The 19,874-nt window shown below is 38.7% G+C and overlaps 1 protein-coding gene across 1 annotated transcript in view; it reads left to right on the top strand.

The window, feature by feature from the left end:
• The window catches only part of LOC133645890 (TGF-beta-activated kinase 1 and MAP3K7-binding protein 2-like), a 55,859-nt gene that overhangs the window by 1,127 nt on the left and 34,858 nt on the right, over positions 1-19,874 (top strand). The window lies entirely within an intron of this gene.

Below are 19,874 nucleotides of genomic sequence, written 5' to 3' on the forward strand. Positions count from 1 at the left end.
CAGGTGTGTAATTTGTTGTGAGTTCATGCACTTTGTTGGTGTTGTTGTTTGAACAAGGTGATGTTCATGCACGGTTCAGTTTGTGCACCAGTAATAAAACATGGTAACACTTTAGTATGGGGAACATATTCACCATTAATTAGTTGCTTATTAACATGCAAATTAGTAACGTATTGGCTCTTAACTAGTCATTATTAGGTACTTATTAATGCCTTATTCGGCATGGCCTTAATATAACCCTAACCCTCTAACCCTGGCCCTAACCCTAACCAAATAACTCTAAATTAAGTCTTTGTCTTTGTCTTTGACAGACTAAGTTCAACAGCCCAGTAAGGCAATTAGTCTAGGAGAAGGATCGCTGATATAAAATACCCCTTCCAACCCGCACCAAGCCAGCGTGGAAGGTGTAGGCTAATAACCAGCATGAAGAGTACGCCAAGAGAGATTGTTCACTATGGCAGAAACATGCTGAGGCTTTCGTCCAGCAGTGGACTGACAACGGCTGATGGTGATGATGAAGTCTTTGTTACTTAGAATATGTTCCCCTAGTTTCCAAAAATCTCTAAATTAAGTCTTTGTTACTTAGAATATGTTCCCCATACTAAAGTGTTACCAAAAACATAGAACTTTGTCTTGAATTTGAATTTTTTATTTTTATTTTTCACTAAAGAAGGGTTCGGTGAATGCGCATATGAAACTGGTGGGGTTCGGTACCTCCAACCAGGTTAAGAACCACTGGTTTAAAACAAATAAAGAGCACTTTTGTGCATGATGACACACAAGATATTTCAATAAGTGTCACATAAGAATGAGCTGCATATCAAATAGTATGTGTCCTACGGTGTTGATGTGGAAATTGTTGCTTCGGCATTTAGTTGGTGTGGCACCGAACGGAGAAGTTGACATGTAAAGAAATATTCCTTGAAGCCAAAACACCAACAGACGATGGACCCCCTGCTGTTTTTCTTGGGAATTAATTATTCCTCCATTTGTTACCAGATTCGCACCTTCTTTCTCTTGTATTACCACTTAAACCACACCTTAGCTGTTAGCATCACAGCTAACTTTACCCACGTCGCTACCTATCTGCTGGGCGAGGGTGTATGACGTTGCACACGTGACGTATGTAAGAAGGTGCGCTTGTTTTAAGTCTCTGTGAGATGGAGAGACAGGAAAGAGTGAGAAACGCATGCAGTTTAATGCCCCGCAGCTAAAAGCAACTGCGTGAGAACGTATACTCCAATATCACCATATAGTCATTTTCTATATCGCACAGAGACAAACCCACGATATATCGATATATCGCCCAGCCCTAATGTCAATACACATATATAATCGGGGTGTAAAGAATCGTTTTATCAACAATTCGGTTGGGAATTTGTGATTCAGGGACCATACTAGCTTTGTTTGTGGCTTTTGCAATTGTGCTGTAGCTGTAAGTTATTGTGTTGTCTTGTATCCCTTTGCATTTGTTGTGACCTTTGACTTTCTATCATGCCACAGACAGACTGAATAACGCTTAACATGTTCGTCATTGAAAGTGCTAAACTTCATATACAGCAGGCCTGGGCGGCATGGCGTAGTGGGTAGAGCAACCGTGCCAGAAACCTGAGGGTTGCAGGTTCGCTCCCCGCCTCTTACCATCCAAAAAAAAACAAAAAACGCTGCCGTTGTGTCCTTGGGCGGGACACTTCACCCTTTGCCCCCGGTGCCACTCACACCGGTGAATTGAATGATGAATGATAGGTGGTGGTCGGAGGGACCGTTGGCGCAATTAGCAGCCACGCTTCTGTCAGTCTACCCCAGGGCAGCTGTGGCTATGAAAGTAGCTTACCACCACCAAGTGTGAATGAATCAATCAATCAATCAATCAATGTTTATTTATATAGCCCTAAATCACAAGTGTCTCAAAGGGCTGTAACCCTAACCCTTAAAAAACGGAATGGAATTTTAAATGTTTCTATGAACGATAAAACACTGAATATTGACAAAATATGAACGTCACACCCCCTTTCCATAGACATATTTTACAATCAAGTGAAACGCAACAAAAATGCAACAAACGGTGAAATATGAACGTGAAGGGTACAAAATAAACCCACCTACAATCTGATATATCTGATATTTGCTGAATTTCCCCCAGGGATCAATAAAGTACTTTCTATTCTATTCTATATATCACTAAGCTTTAGAACTTTGTTGTGAAAATCTCCTTCCGCGTCTGTGGAAACGCTTCCCACCCACAATGCTTGGTGCCTCGTCTGAGCTGCTGTGACGTAGATGACCATAGTAACTAATTAGATTACCATAGTAACTAATTAGATGACCATAGTAACTAATTATATGACCCTAGTTACTAATTAGATGACCGTAGTAACTAATTATATGACCCTAGTAACTAATTACATGACCATAGTAACTAATTAGATGACCATAGTAACGAATTAGATGACCATCGTAACTAATTAGATGACCGTAATAACTAATTAGATGACCATAGTAACTAATTAGATGACCATAGTAACTAATTAGATGACCATAGTAACTAATTACATGACCATAGTAACTAATTACATGACCATAGTAACTAATTAGATGACCATAGTAACTAATTAGATGACCATAGTAACTAATTACATGACCATAGTAACTAATTAGATGACCATAGTAACTAATTAGATGACCATAGTAACTAATTACATGACCATAGTAACTAATTACATGACCATAGTAACTAATTACATGACCATAGTAACTGGTATATCATCCATAAGCGCAGATTCCAAGCATGTAAAGACTTAGTATAGTTGACAACTTCCGGTCATTATAAAAGATGAGTGCACATCATAATGGCAGCTACACTTTACATCTTAAACATCTAAAAAAATGATTTGGGAATGTCCGGCGGGCCAGATTAAAAACCTCAACGGGCCCCCGGGCCTTAATTTTCCCAGGTCTGATATAAAGTCTGCCCTTCTTAAATGTTTTCCTTTTTCTAGTAGTGATAAAATCGATCAATACCCTTTTAAAACGATCTCGGATCGATACCCATCTTCCCAAAGGCAAACCTGACGAGCACAGATGGATGTAGTTGAATATAAATCCATGAATGGTTACACCACTATTATATATTACAGGTCGTCTGAGGCAGTGGTCCCCAACCTTTTTTGCACCAGGGACCGGTTTAATTGATTGATTGATTGAAACTTTTATTAGTAGATTGCACAGTACAGTACATATTCCGTACAATTGACCACTAAATGGTAACACCCCAATAAGTTGTTCAACTTGTTTAAGTCGGGGTCCACGTAAATCAATTCATGGTACGGATATATACTATCATCATAATACAGTCATCACACAAGTTCATCATCAGAGTATATACATTGAATTATTTACAATCCGGAGGGTTTGGTTGATATCATCACTTCAGTCATCAACAATTGCATCATCAGAGAAATGGACATTGAAACCGTGTAGGTGTGACTTGGTAGGATATGTACAGCGAGCAGAGAGCATAGTGAGTTCAGAAAGCATAAGAATGAGTATATACATTTGATTATTTACAGTCCGGGGAGGTGGAGCGGGGAGGGTGTTAGTTTAGGGTTGAAGTTTCCTGAAGGTGTTGTTTTACTGCGGTTTTGAAGGAGGATAGAGATGCCCTTTCTTTTACACCTGTTGGGAGCGCATTCCACATTGATGTGGCATAGAAAGAGAATGAGTTAAGACCTTTGTTAGATGGGAATCTGGGTTTAACGTGGTTAGTGGAGCTCCCCCTGGTGTTGTGGTTATGGCGGTCATTTACGTTAAGGAAGTAGTTTGACATGTACTTCGGTATCAGGGAGGTGTAGCGGATTTTATAGACTAGGCTCAGGGCAAGTTGTTTAACTCTGTCCTCCACCTTGAGCCAGCCCACTTTGGAGAAGTGGGTAGGAGTGAGGTGGGATCTGGGGTGGAGGTCTAGAAGTAATCTGACTAGCTTGTTCTGAGATGTTTGGAGTCTAGATTTGAGGGTTTTGGAGGTGCTAGGGTACCAGGAGGTGCATGCGTAATGGAAAAAGGGTTGAACGAGAGTTCCCGCTGGAATCTTCATGGTGCTTTTGTTGACCAGAGAAGAGATTCTATGGAGATATATTGTTCGTTGGTTGACCTTTTTGATTACCTTGGTTGCCATTTTATCACAGGAAAGATTAGCCTCTAGAATGGAACCTAGGTAGGTGACCTCATATAAAGTCTGCCCTTCTTAAATGTTTTTATTTTTCTAGTAGTGATAAAATCGATCAATACCCTTTTAAAACGATCTCGGATCGATACCCATCTTCCCAAAGGCAAACCTGACGAGCACAGATGGATGTAGTTGAATATAAATCTATTAATGGTTACATCACTATATATAGAGTTGGATATCGTTTGAATTCGAACGATTCCGATTCTTTGTTTCGATTCCGATTCCTGACGATTCTCGGTTCCGATTCTTCTTGTCCCATGCCGGGATCAATGTGTTTGACAGGTAGTCCCTGGAAGGTGGTATGTATTTTGGGTTGAGAGTTTTCACCATATCCCTGCAAACATAAACAAACATGTAAACTGTTTAGCCCAGTATCAATTAGCTTAGCTCTAACGTTATTGCTTAACTAACCCAAATGTTGGAGATTCCACCTCTGAAAAGGGATGCAGTCTTTTGACTATGTGTGCAGTGACCTTTCTGTGGCACTCTTCCGTCTGTGGCACTGACATCTTCCCCATTGCCGCTACGGTGAACGGAGTACGCTGAGCACACCGCGGAGCCTGGCTAGCAGGTTGTAAATTGTCTATGAAAAAATATGCGGGCTAATTTGTTAGCTGCCTCAACGTTGGCGCAAAACACATTATTTATTGCATATATATTGTTTTACTTACCGGATTCAGACTGCAGTGCAGTCACGGAGGTGCCAGGCTGGGCGACGGAGCCGGAGGAGGACGGTCGGCGCAGCGCGTCGAAGACGGGACACGCATGAACTCGGAGGTGCTTCATCATGTTGACGTGCACCCTCCTAAGCGCGAAACAGTCCTGTCGCACGTGTTACATTTCGCCGATATTTCATTTTTTTTTTAGTGAAATAAAGCCACACTTTCGACCGCCGACGCCCGCTATCCATGCTTGACTGACTCGCTCGGCTACATAGGCTCGGCTATGCTAACACTTCCGGTGGTGGGTGTTCAGCGGTTTCTTCTTCCGGTCGGCAGACTTATTCTTTTTTTCCGGTCGGCAGACTGGGTATCGAAACTAGGAATCGAAATTTAAACTTTTGAACGATTCCGGGAGAATCGGAAAGTAAGTCCCGGTTCCAATCGATACTCGATACCCAACCCTACTATTGTATATTACAGGTCGTCTGGGGCAGTGGTCCCCAACCTTTTTTGCACCAGGGACCGGTTTAATGTAGGCATTGTTTCCAGGGACCGGCTTTCCACTTGTGCCAGATAAAAATACAGCAATAATAATGCATTAAAAATACAAGTCACTATAATGCTGAATAAGTGGGAGTCCTGGACTTGTTTCTTTGCAATGACACGCAGAGGGAAATCAGCCTTTGGCTACAATATGTCACTTTTATATTTGATATGTTGATTGATGTGCATTGTATCATGTCACAAAGTTATAACAAATGGCAACTTCCTATGAGGAGTGTTATTGTTCATCTATAAACACGCTCATTGCTGTGTCTAGTGGGACAGTCTCAGTAAATGCAGTTTATAAAGTATTTCATGTTTCTCTGCAGCCCGCTAGCAAATGCGTCACGGGCCAGTACCGGTCCCCGGACCGGTGGTTGGGGCCCACTGGTCTGAGGGGACGGTTTGGGTCATTTCTTCTATGAAGCTCACTCCAACTAGGACAAAAAGGTTCCTTGAAATAATCAATAATTCATTATATGCTACTACTTAGGAGGTCCTCCATTCACAGATGACGTCCATTCCTATGACGTGTAATCAATCATCATTGGACAGTTTTCGTGAAAAAGTACGTTGTTGACTAATGCTGATCCTCTCGAAGTGGCTAGCAGCTAATAATGAGTGTCAATACACAGTGTGGAGCCGCTCTCCCAAGCTAGTAATAAACACCTTCATTGTGGCAAATAAACTGTATCTTAAATGGGCCCTACTGTTAACTTGTCTTACCTACTCAGTGGCCTAGTGGTTAGAGTGTCCGCCCTGAGATGGGTAGGTCGTGAGTTCAAACCCCGGCCGAGTCATACCAAAGACTATAAAAATGGGAGCCATTACCTCCCTGCTTGGCACTCAGCATCAAGGGTTGGAATTGGGGGTTAAATCACCAAAATGATTCCCGGGCGTGGCCACCGCTGCTGCCCACTGCTCCCCTCACCACCCAGGGGGTGAACAAGAGTGATGGGTCAAATGCAGAGGACAAATTTCACCACACCTAGTGTGTGTGTGACAATCATTGCTACTTTAACTTTAACTTTATTGGTACCTGCTGTTGTGCATGTGGGAGAAAATGTGAAATCAAACCACTGTGGAGATATTTATAAAATAATCTTGCCTTTCTTTTCTACTGCCGCCAAACGAGTCGTTTGGAATGTGCACAATTGCCCACCTCACTAATTTGTCAGCGTATTATCCACACATGTTATAAATGTCCGCCATTGTAGTCTGCGCTGGACTCAATAAGATCCTTCTTTTCCTCTATCCTCCTGTTGTGGGGCAGACTGGCTCGTACATGCACATGCATCCGCCGCTGTTGCCATTTCTAATCTAAAGTGGCTGTGTATAGTTCTCACTTATGTCTTTTGTCAGTCGTCTCGTTATGGAAGCGCTAAAAACGACAAGATGGATGACAGGGAGTAGACGCAGTCAAAGTGGAGGCACGTATCGGCGCATCCTAAAGAGCGTCTCGAAAAGTGTCTGTAAAACGTAATCAATGCAACATTTTGACCACAGAACCACCTTTACATGTTATGTACACTGCAAAAAGTGAATTGTAAGTAAGATGAAATATCTCAAATAAGGGTGATATTTGCTTATTTTCTGTCTGATAAGATCATTCTTCTCACTAAGCAGATTTGATGTTCGAGTGTTTTACTTGTTTGAAGTGTTTTGCTCCTAAATGATCTCAGTAAGATATTACAGCTTGTTGCTGACATTTGATGAGCTATATTGAGTAAAACATGCTTGAAACTAGAATATCAACTGTTGTGTCATCGACACTCACAAGTAGGGATGTCCAATAATGGCTTTTTGCCGATATTGTCCAACTCTTTAATTACCGATACCGATATCAACCGATACCGATATCAACCGATATATACAGTCGTGGAATTAACACATTATTATGCCTAATTTGGACAACCAGGTATGGTGAAGATAAGGTACTTTTTAAAAAAATGAATCAAATAAAATAAGATAAATAAATTAAAAACATTTTCTTGAATAAAAAAGAAAGTAAAACAATATAAAAACAGTTACATAGAAACTAGTAATGAATGAAAATTTGTAAAATTAACTGTTAAAGGTTAGTACTATTAGTGGAGCAGCAGCACGCACAATCATGTGTGCTTACGGACTGTATCCCTTGCAGACTGTATTGATATATATTGATATATAATGTAGGAAGCAGAATAAACGGGGTGGACCGCTAGCCTGTCCATCAGATGGGGACATCTCTACGCTGCTGACCCGTCTCCACTCGGGATGGTTCCCGCTGGCCCCACCATGGACTGGACTTTCGCTGATGTGTTGGACTTTCACAATATTATGTCAGACCCACTCGACACCGAGGATGTCGTTGTGGCTTGTACAGCCCTTTGAGACACTTGTGATTTAGGGCTATATAAATAAACATTGATTGATTGATTGAACCCTTTTGTGTGAATGAGTGTGAATGGGGGGAGGGAGGTTTTTTGGCTTGGTGCACTAATTGTAAGTGTATCTTGTGTTTTTTATGTGGATTTAATAACAATAAAAAAAAATTAAAAAAACGATACCGATAATAAAAAAAACGATACCGATAATTTCCGATATTACATTTTAACGCATTTATCGGTGTGGTCCGATAATATCGGTCTGCCGATATTATCGGACATCTCTACTCACAAAGTATAAAACTACTTTTTATAAGTAATCATTTCTTATTTCAAGCATGAACAAAAAAAATCATGACTTTGACACAATTTTGTCTCATAATTAAAACAGATGACAGCCAAATGGACTTTGCTGTTTTATTTTCAATGAAACAATAGAAAATATGTCCATTCTCCCTTTTCTGTCTACACACTGCGTCTGCTTGTAAGTACTCTGTGTGTGTGCGCTGCCCAACATGCTCCTCTGCTGGTAAAACCAGCAATGTCATGACGTGACGATGCCCAGGAAGCTGTACTTTTCAAACAGAGTATAGTACCGTTTTTGATGAATTATTACCGCGATACTATACTAGCACCGGTATAGCGTACATGCACAGTAGTTGAATGAAATGCGATAATATTGTTCAGGGACTAATGCGGTGTGTCTTTCAGGCTGCTTCTATTCCCAGTGTGGCCAAGTCAGCTTATTATAAGCCACTTGTTTCCAAAGAGTTGCTAGTGTTTCCCTCGTGACATCTGGCAACACTGTGTAACAGGAACTAGGTCACTGGGGCGGCAAACTCACTTTCATCGGGGGCCACGTCACAGCTGCCTCGGAGGGCCGTTGTAAAAATAATAAATATAACCATATAAAACAGAGTATAATTGCCTCATGATACTCAATTAATATCATGAGGCAATTATACCACTTCATTTGATTATTTTATTTAATTTGTCATTATTTCTGACCAACAAACTGATGCTTTGGAGTCACCAGTCAAGGTGGCCAGCAGATATTCGAGTCCAGCTATTGTAGAATTGATTTCAAAAATGTTTTGTACAATGACCAAAGAAAATTATTAGCTTGTTCAAATTATGATATTCAAGGGAAAGAATAAAAAAAATGTTGCCCTCCAAATTTAAATACATTTTTTAAAAAAGTTCCAGTGTCCTAATATATTCAAGTTTTTGCGGGCCACATAAAATGATGTGGTGGTCCAGGTGTGGCCCCTGGACCTGGAGTTGAACATTGGTGAACAAAGTGTTCAAAGGACTAGACATGCACCATTTTTAGAAGGAAAAAAAAACAACTAATTTGTTTTTTTTGCCAAAAATTGAGATTCGATTTGTGATTTTTAGATTTCCAACATTTAAATGCCTAAAACTGCTCAAATGATGTGTGAAGGAAGTCATGTTATTGTCATGCTTCGGTCATCTTCTTCTTCTCCTTCGTACTAACTCTCCTAGTTCCCAGGATGTCCAACTCTGATCGCCACTCAAACGCACTGGAATCAAAACTTCCTGTACATTCCAGACTATAGATCAGGGGTCACCAATGCGGTGCCCACGGGCACCAGGTAGCCCGTAAGGACCAGATGAGTAGCCCGATGGCCTGTTCTAAAAATAGCTCAAATAGCAGCACTTACCAGTGAGCTGCCTCTGTTTTTTAAATTGTATTTATTTACTAGCAAGCTGGTCTCGCTTTGCCCGACATTTTTAATTCTAAGAGAGACAAAACTCAAATAGAATTTGAAAATCCAAGAAAATATTTTAAAGACTTGGTCTTCACTTGTTTAAATAAATTCATTAATTTTTTTTACTTTGCTTCTTATAACTTACAGAAAGACAATTTTAGAGAAAAAATACAACCTTAAAAATGATTTTAGGATTTTTAAACACATATACCTTTTTACTAGAGATATCTGATAATATCGGTCTGCCGATATTATTGGCCGATAAATGCGTTAAAATGTAATATTGGAAATTATCGGTATCGTTTTTTTTATTATCAGTATCGTTTGTTTTTTTTTAGTTTTTTTTTTATTAAATCCACATAAAAAACACAAGATACACTTACAATTAGTGCACCAACCCAAAAAACCTCCCTCCCCCATTCACACTCATTCACACAAAAGGGTTGTTTCTTTCTGTTATTAATATTCTGCTTCCTACATTATATATCAATATATATCAATACAGTCTGCAAGGGATACAGTCCGTAAGCACACATGATTGTGCGTGCTGCTGCTCCACTAATAGTACTAACCTTTAACAGTTAATTTTACTCATTTTCATTAATTACTAGTTTCTATGTAACTGTTTTTATATTGTTTTACTTTCTTTTTTATTCAAGAAAACGTTTTTAATTTATTTATCTTATTTTATTTGATTCATTTTTTTAAAAAGTACCTTATCTTCACCATACCTGGTTGTCCAAATTAGGCATAATAATGTGTTAATTCCACGACTGTATATATCGGTTGATATCGGTATCGGATGATATCGGTATCGGTAATTAAAGAGTTGGACAATATCGGCATATCGGCAAAAAGCCATTATCGGACATCCCTACTTTTTACCTTTTAAATTCCTTCGTCTTCTTTCTTGACAATTTAAATAAATCAATGTTCAAGTAAATTTATTTTTTTTATTGTAAAGAATAATAAATACATTTTAATTTAATTCTTCATTTTAGCTTCTGTTTTTTCTACGAAGAATATTTGTGAAATATTTCTTTAAACTTGTTATGATTAAAATTCAAAAAAAATATTCTGGCAAATCTAGAAAATCTGTAGAATCAAATTTAAATCTTATTTCAAAGTCTTTTGAATTCCTTTTAAAATTTTTGTTCTGGAAATTCTAGAAGAAATAATGATTTGTCTTTGTTAGAAATATAGCTTGGTCCAATTTGTTATATATTCTAACAAAGTGTAGATTGGATTTTAACCTATTTAAAATATGTCATCAAAATTCTAAAAGTAATCTTAATCAGGAAAAATTACTAATGATGTTCCATATATTCTTTTTTTAATTTTTTCAAAAAGATTCGAATTAGCTAGTTTTTTTCTTCTTTTTTTCGGTTGAATTTTGAATTTTAAAGAGTCGAAATTGAAGATAAACTATGTTTCAAAATTTAATTGTCATTTTTTTCGTGTTTTCCCCTCTTTTAAACCGTTCAATGAAGTGTAAATATCATTAATTATTAATAATAACATAGAGTTAAAGGTAAATTGAGCAAATTGGCTATTTCTGGCAATTTATTTAAGTGTGTATCAAACTGGTAGCCCTTCGCATTAATCAGTACCCAAGAAGTAGCTCTTGCTTTCAAAAAGGTTGGTGACCCCTGCTATAGACCCTGGCTCTATATGACAGTGGGGCTAATCTATGGATCCTTCTTCGCTGACGGCCATAATAAATGTAGTTTAAAAAAACAAGGGAAAAGCGGTAGAAAATGGATGGATTGTTTTCAAAACGCTTACAAAAAAGAGGGACTCCAAAAATGTACTGTGGGACCCCATTGTTACGACTTGATGGGGTACCTGGACCCCATTTTGAAAATTCCTAGCGCCAACACTGATGGAGTATTGGTGCGTGCAAAACAGCAGCAGGCGGCTGTGGCCTGCGGGCTGCTTCTAATACTAATCCAATCTCATCCATAGATCTTGGATCTTGACTTTGACACCCAGGTAGTAGATGATGCAGTTGCACCAGCACCACTAAACGTTTTACAAGCTACACGTCTGGTGGAGGTGCATGTCAGCTTCAGGAATTGATTGGCGTGCCAGCCTGGGTCAAGTTTGACCGCTAAACTCCACAAGACGTCAGGACTGCTACTTTGTCACCCCAACCTCCACTCTGTTGTCATAGCTGAACTGTAATCCTTGCAAGTGCAGTCAACTTTGCACTCCCTGCACTGCAAAAAGTCAGTGTTATAAACCAAGTAAAAAAAAATACAAAAATGAGGGGTATTTTATTTTGAAATAAGCCAAATGATCTGCCAATACAACAAGAACATTTGGCTTGTCAAGACTTTCCAAAACAAGTCAAGTTAGCTAACTTCAATGAACCCAAAAATACCATAAAATAAGTATATTCTCACTAATAACAAGTGCACTTTTCTTGATAGAAAAAACAAATATGAGACCTTTTTGCTCAATATGTTGAAAAATATTCTTAAATGAAGTAAATGCTAGTGCCATTATCTTGACATAATGATATGCACTCGGCATTACATTTCTTGAAACCACCAAACTTATACTAAAAACTAGTTTATTGTTCTTAATGGAAAGGCAACAAGGCAAGCGCTTGTTACTCTCGGGGTCTCCTAGCCGCTCAGGCAAATCATATTGTCTAAAAATGCATTTTTCCATCGACAACATGACATCATCGCGCCAAGTGCGTGCTCTTTCAGCCAATTAGTGCGCATATATACAGCCCGGCCCCCGGCCAAAACATTTTTTAATTGTAGTTTTGAAGAATTCATCTGAATGTGCATGAACTATTTCTGTTCAAAATTGTTAGAAATGTCACATGTGAAATTTTTAAATAGTTTGCTGTACTGTGCCAACTGTACTACTATATGAGTACCTATTTTCTATTGTTTCATTGAAAATAAAACAGCAAAGTCCATTTGGCTGTCATCTGTTTTCATTATGAGACACAATTGTGTCAAAATCATGATTTTTTATTTTGTGTTTGAAATAAGAAATGATTACTTTAAAAAGGTAGTTTTATACTTGTGAGTAAGGATGATGTTCGAAACCGGTTCTCCCGGTTGTTCGATAAGAAAAGAACCGATTCCATGGACTCGAATCCCTTTTTGAGAACCAGTTCCCGTTATCGAGGCCACTATGGTAAAGAAAAAGAGTTGGTTCTTTATTCGAATCCCGAGAACGAATCCCTTCCCACAGGAAATGCCCTGTGGGACGGCAATGTTATGCCCGTTTGATTGTAGACTTGTGGTGATATGAAAATACTACGCGTCATTAGTTTGGGCACTTCCGGGTTGGTGACGTCAGTTCAGTTGATGAGACAATTGAGAAGTAGACACGTTGTGTTAGCTCTTACAAGCCTTGGAAAAGATAAGTCTGTAAGTAAACTGTTTAACTTGTTTATGTAAGTCAATATTAAGGTGGAAAGTGGTTAAATTTAATACTAATATGTTTATTGAAAAACGATTTTTGTGCACTGTTTCAATGGATGTTTTGAGGACTTAAAATGGCTGCCAGTCGTGTATTTCCACCATCGAAATAGTTTCAACACTCACAAGTATTTGTTTGATGATAGTACTGTATATTTGTGTGAAGCTAATATTTACATATTGTGTATTACATTTCAGTATGTTAATTGAATCACATAGCTTATACATTTGTCATTGTGTGTATTTCAATTTAAAAAAATAAAAAATAACAATCCAGTGCAAGACAAAAGTAAAAATAGGAAAAGACAAAGCAAGATCAACAACAATAAAGAGCCTAAATGGATTAATCTGCTTTGGAACTTTATTAGACGTCTTGGATTGTTTGTTAGCTGTCTGCCAAGCTGTACAACCTCAACACGTATAGTGAGGGCAAAACAGGCAATATGCAATTATTGCCAGGCTTCGCTCTCATGTAAGGGGGGGAAGAATTGTTGATTGATGACTGTGGTGTTCTTAGTGTCATAGTGTGTGTAGCTAGTATGTTCCAATAGCAGCAGAAGTGCACTTTTTGGAGAGCTGTGTTATTTTCAGTTTTGTGCCCAAGGGACTGATTTTATTTAACACTATATTATTATTTATACACCTATAGTGATCACAGAGACAGGTTGTTTTTGTGTTACTGTATATATTTGTTTTTCTGAAAAATCCCACTTAATATACTTTTGGTAACAACAGTCAATATTTTTTTATTTTTTTTAGGGGGGTAACAGTCAATATTTTTAATTTTTTAAAAATTTTTTTTTTTTTTTTATAAAATAAAAGTGAGCTTTTGCTAAACCAAATATTGTTTTTTTCCATATACAACAACCTATCTGGAATCGATAAGAGAATCGACAAGGAATCTGTTCGATAAGAGGATTCGATAATGGGCTCGAACTCGATCATTTCTTATCAAACATCATCCCTACTTGTGAGTGTTGATGACACAGCTTTGCAACAGTTGATATTCTAGTTCCAAGCATGTTTTACTCAATATAGCTCATCAAATCTCAGCAACAAGCTGTAATATCTTACTGAGATCATTTAGGACCAAAACACTTCAAACAAGTAAAACACGCTAACATAAAATCTGCTTAGTGAGAAGAATGATCTTATCAGACAGAAAATAAGCAAATATCACCCTTATTTGAGATATTTCATCTTACTTGGATTTCACTATTGTCAGTGTGGCCAATCAGCTTCCATGGCCAAGTGTTGATAGGTGCAGTTTGAAGTCCAAACATGTGTGCCTGGAGCTACACAAGTATGTTTGCCAGCAGGCCTGACCTGCAACAATCACTCACAGCCTGTTAAATGAGTGCTAAATGCTGTTTTTGTTGAGGATTAAGCAGTTAAAACACACTGCTAATTAGTTTGTTGTTACCAGGCTTTTGCTAATGTAGTATGTGTATCACTTGTAGTAAGGATGGAAGGATGCTTGTTGGGGAATGAGGATTGTTGTTAGCTACACTGCACTCTGTTGCACATCTGTCTACGCAAATACAGACTTCTCAAAATACCCTTTTTCTCATTCATGGTTGAACAGTTTGTGCAGAGCTTCTCACCAGCCAGGCCTTGGTGAGTTGTTGTGCCACCACACATATTAGTACTGATGACTTTTAGTTTGTAACGTATATTTAGGAAATCATGTATATCATAGTTAGGGCTGGGCGATATGGCCTTTTATTAATATGTGGATATGTTTAGTCCATGTCACGATACACCATATATATGTGGATATGTTTAGTCCATGTCACCATACACCATATATATGTGGATATGTTTAGTCCATGTCACGATACACCATATATATGTGGATATGTTTAGTCCATGTCACCATACACCATATATATGTGGTTATGTTTAGGCCATGTCACGATACACCATATATATGTGGATATGTTTAGTCCATGTCACCATACACCATATATATGTGGATATGTTTAGTCCATGTCACGATACACCATATATATGTGGATATGTTTAGTCCATGTCACCATACACCATATATATGTGGATATGTTTAGTCCATGTCACCATACACCATATATATGTGGATATGTTTAGTCCATGTCACGATACACCACATATATGTGGATATGTTTAGTCCATGTCACGATACACCATATATATGTGGATATGTTTAGGCCATGTCACGATACACCATATATATGTGGTGCATAATAGTTAATCAAATAGTGTACGTCCTTCACTATGTGGTAGGTTCCTGCGGACGTTATCTCCTTCTGTTGTTGACTATTTGTTTCATACGGTGTTGATGTGGAAATGGTTGCTTGGGCATTTTGTGGGTGTGGCACCGAACGGAGATGTTGACATGCAGAGTTTCAAGCATAGAAGTATTATTATGCTGTGTGTATAAAGTAAGACATATTATCTGCTGTTTTGTTTCACAATATTATGCAAAAACAACTTTTCTTACCTTCTGGTACCTGCTGATATGTTTTTGGGATCTGCATAAGTCCTGAAAAATTGGGCGCGTCAGCCTTTGTAGTCCGTGCCGACACCGTAGTGGATAAGCTTCTTCTTTTTCTCTATTTTCTTATGTGACATTCATCCTCCACTGTTGCCATTTCTAATATAAAGTAGTGTAAAGTTCTTACTTATATCTGACTGTAAACTCACCATGAAAGCACTAAAACATACCGGTGTAGTGAGTTGACATTATTCACCCAAGGAACTTTAGTTATTAGAGAGTTCCGGTCACAGGACACATTTCGGGTGTTGTTGTTGCACTAGTGAGCCACGGATGAGGAGATGCTGCTCCGTTATTGATTGAAGTAAAGTGTCAATGTCATTAAAACAGTTAGCGCCATCTTTTGACACTTCTTCCACTCCCGTCCTTGCACGCTACACCGCTACAACAAAGAAGACGCTGTCCAAGTGGAGGCACGTAAATAAGAGCGCCCACAAAACGGCGCATCCTGAAGAGACTGTCAGAAAGTGAGTTGAAGATGATGTGTAAAACATCATCTATGCAACATTTTGAGCAAAGAAGCAGCATTACATGTTATGTAGACCACAAGGAAGTCTTTTACATTTAGAAAATAATCATAATAATATGACTCCTTTAATGCGCCTTATAATCCGGTGCGACTTTTGTATGAAAAAGATTGAAAATAGACCATCTGCAGTGCGCCTTATAATCCGGTGCGCCCTATGGTCTGGAAAATACAGTACATACATTTAAAATCAAATCTGTGTTGTAATTGATTAGTATTAACATATAGTTTTGATATTATATTGTGTAAGTACAGTGGGGAAGACTTTAGACAAGGGCAGTTTCCAGGAGTCTTCTGCAGAATCCGGGAGAGTTGGCAAGTCTAAGCATGAGTGTTTCCCAGCATGATGACTTTATTGTCATGTTGCGTTGTACACACAGTGGTGGTGTTTTTACTTCAATTATTGGTCATCTGACACCCTTAGTAAGAAAGGTTAGTGCAATGCCTCCTATTAATAGTACGCTGGCCTGATTGTGATATGTCATGCTGCTGAACTCACTTATGCTTCTTATATGCTGGAATTTCACATGGAGGCCCAATGCACTTTGATTTCACAATGTGGGCGCTAGTGAAAGTGTCTAATTTGCAGATTGCCATGATGCGTGTGCTGGGTGGACCCAGGAGGTGAGACAAAAAGTGACTTAAACATGAAAAGCACAATGTGTAAAAGTATATTCTCTGGTTTATTGTTGGCGTTCGGCATGACAAAGAAGGTTTTAGATGACTTTAGATGGGAGAAGTATACTGCTGCTCAATAAGAGTGATTGGTGCTTTTATGTCTCCACTGGTGTCCAATGAGACTAAAAAGTCTCTATATTTCAAAAAAATATCTCTAGAAGCGTCTGATTACTTTGAAATTGTCCAAATTAGTAATTAGTACTGTGGGTTTAGAGTTGTACGGTATACCACGAATTGATTAACGTGGACCCCGACTTAAACAAGTTGTAAAACTTATTGGGGTGTTACCATTTAGTGGTCAATTGTACGGAATACGTACTGTACTGTGCAATCTACTAATAAAAGTTTCAATCAATCAGTCAATCTGTGTACATTTATCCATAGTTTTGTTTTTAGTACTTACTAATTGTATTTTTCTTAAAGCACAGACCAGGAGTGGCAACCATAAATCATGAATAATTTAATATAATGTAAATAAACTTTGAATTATATTCTAACCCAGGGGTGGGCAATTAATTTTTACCGGGGGCCGCATGAGCAACCCGAGCACTGCTGGAGGGCCACACCGACAATATTTCAATTAAATTTTGCTCAAATTATTTTTGATATACCGTAAGATAAATAATAATAATAACAATAATAATAATTTCATTCAACCTAACTTAAGTTTATACAAAAGCAGATTGCTTTTGATGGTTTTATTTTGAACACTGTCTTACACAACACTTCCTGATGTATAATACAATGCAAAAATGTCCATTTCTGTCACTTTATCCTGCATCCTCTTTAAAAGTCCAACATTTTTCCTCGTCAGATTTGAACAACCATCTGTTGTCACACCTGCCAGCTTGTCCCATTTCAGTCCTAACATGTCCAAACACGCATTTACCTATGTGAACAAGTCATTACCTGTGGTTGTCTCTTTAATTGACTGCATGGCTGCCAGCTCCTCCGTGATTCGAAAGTCTGCAGTTATCCCACGTAAGAAGATGAGCAGCTGGGCGGTGTCACGTACATCGCAGCTCTCATCCAAAGCCAGAAACAGAAAACAGTCAAAGTCGGCCGTTCTGTTCTACAGCTGAAGCTCCAATTTTCCAACGATGGTCTCAACCCGCCTCGTTACAGTGCGTCGGGAGAGTGACACGTTCTCAAATGCGCCCCTCTTCTCCGGGCATATCAGCGCAACAGAGTCCAATAAGCACTCCTTAATAAACTCTCTGTCAGAAAACGCCTTACTTTTTCTGGCGATTTTGTGAGAAATGATGAAACTTGTCCTGACGGCTGCATCTCTGGGGGTGGGAAATTTGGCAAAAAGTCCTTGTTGGGTTTGCAGTTTTACCATCAACGCATCAGCCTCCCTTGCGCGCTCTTCATCAGACAGATTCCGGTATTTTTCTTCGTGCTCAAATGATATTCTTTAAACACAGCAAGCTGTGTAGCACAAATTAAGCACATGGCTTTACCTTTAATTTCTGTAAAGAAATACTTGGCAGTCCATGTCTTGTTGAAAACACGCCATTCCTCATCAACTTTTCTCTTTTTAGCGTCTCATCACTTGTCGCTGTGCACCTTCACTCACAGGTTACACACGGACATACGCCCATAAATAACACTTTTCAAAATAAAAGCAGCACAGTTGCATAGATGTTTTTTTAAATTTATTTTGTAATTTGTGATTGCTGCTGTTCACATTCACTCACAATCGCGCACGCGCATACGTCCACACGGAAGTAATACAAATAACGCTTTTCAAAACAAAAGCAGCACCGTTGTATTGCACACTCGACATAGACACTTTTTAAATTTATTTTGTAATTTATGATTGGTCTCACGCGGGCCAGACAGGGACGCACAAAGGGCCGGATGTGGCCCGCGGGCCGTAGAATGCCCAGGTCTGTTCTAACCTAATAGACTTAGACAAACTTTATTGATCCACAAGGGAAATTTTTCCTAAATAGTGTATATAATATTATATGTATGTATGTATGTATGTATGTATGTATGTATGTGTGTGTGTGTGTGTGTGTGTGTGTGTGTGTGTGTGTGTGTGTGTGTGTGTGTTTGCGTGCGTGCGTGTGTGTATATATATATATATATATATGTGTGTGTAAAATATATAATATAATATAATCCTTGATTATGGCAGACTATATTAATATGGAAAATTGTAAATTGTTCTTTGAGTGCAACAAGAAAAGCCCAATGTGTTTAATGCCCTTTAATTTAAGATTTAACCTTCTATTGTTGTTCTTTGAGTGTAATAGGAAACATATGTTTATTGTATTGTAAGATTTTCTGTTAAAATAAAGCCAAAATTGAAATTTTTTGTAGTTCCCTTTATTTTGAAAAGTATCAATATACATCTAGGTACTGGTCCCAAATGATTGGTATGGGGACAACCCGGGCATCATTTATGGAAAAGTATACCGCAGCAAGAGGAGAAAAACATTGATTGTTTAGTTTTTTTAAATCTGCAACAAAAAAGTGTAATATATGGATGAAATGTATATGTGGCCCAGGTTTTATTCTCAGCCGTTGTCATCAAGAGGCAGCTCTGTCCTTCATCATTTCTCCCACAGTCTGCTCATTATCTCTCATCTGCCAGCTTGTTGGGCTGCTAACCCCGGGACAGGCCTTTGATCTAGTCTTCTATCAGTAAGAGTCTAGGCTTCAGGCTCATATTGTCCTGGTGCACTGGACAGCCAAGTCCACCCACCTTGTTTGTTGTGGCTCAGCTTTGCCATTGGCGACAACCCTGTGTGGAGACTTAGAGACTTAGACTTAGACAACCCTGTGTGGAGACTTAGAGACTTAGACTTAGACAACCCTGTGTGGAGACTTAGAGACTTAGACTTAGACAACCCTGTGTGGAGACTTAGAGACTTAGACTTAGACAACCCTGTGTGGAGACTTAGAGACTTAGACTTAGACAACCCTGTGTGGAGACTTAGAGACTTAGACTTAGACAACCCTGTGTGGAGACTTAGAGACTTAGACTTAGACAACCCTGTGTGGAGACTTAGAGACTTAGACTTAGACAACCCTGTGTGGAGACTTAGAGACTTAGACTTAGACAACCCTGTGTGGAGACTTAGAGACTTAGACTTAGACAACCCTGTGTGGAGACTTAGAGACTTAGACAACCCTGTGTGGAGACTT

Source organism: Entelurus aequoreus, linkage group LG03, assembly GCF_033978785.1.
Source record: "Entelurus aequoreus isolate RoL-2023_Sb linkage group LG03, RoL_Eaeq_v1.1, whole genome shotgun sequence".
Classification (NCBI taxonomy): Eukaryota; Metazoa; Chordata; class Actinopteri; order Syngnathiformes; family Syngnathidae; genus Entelurus; species Entelurus aequoreus.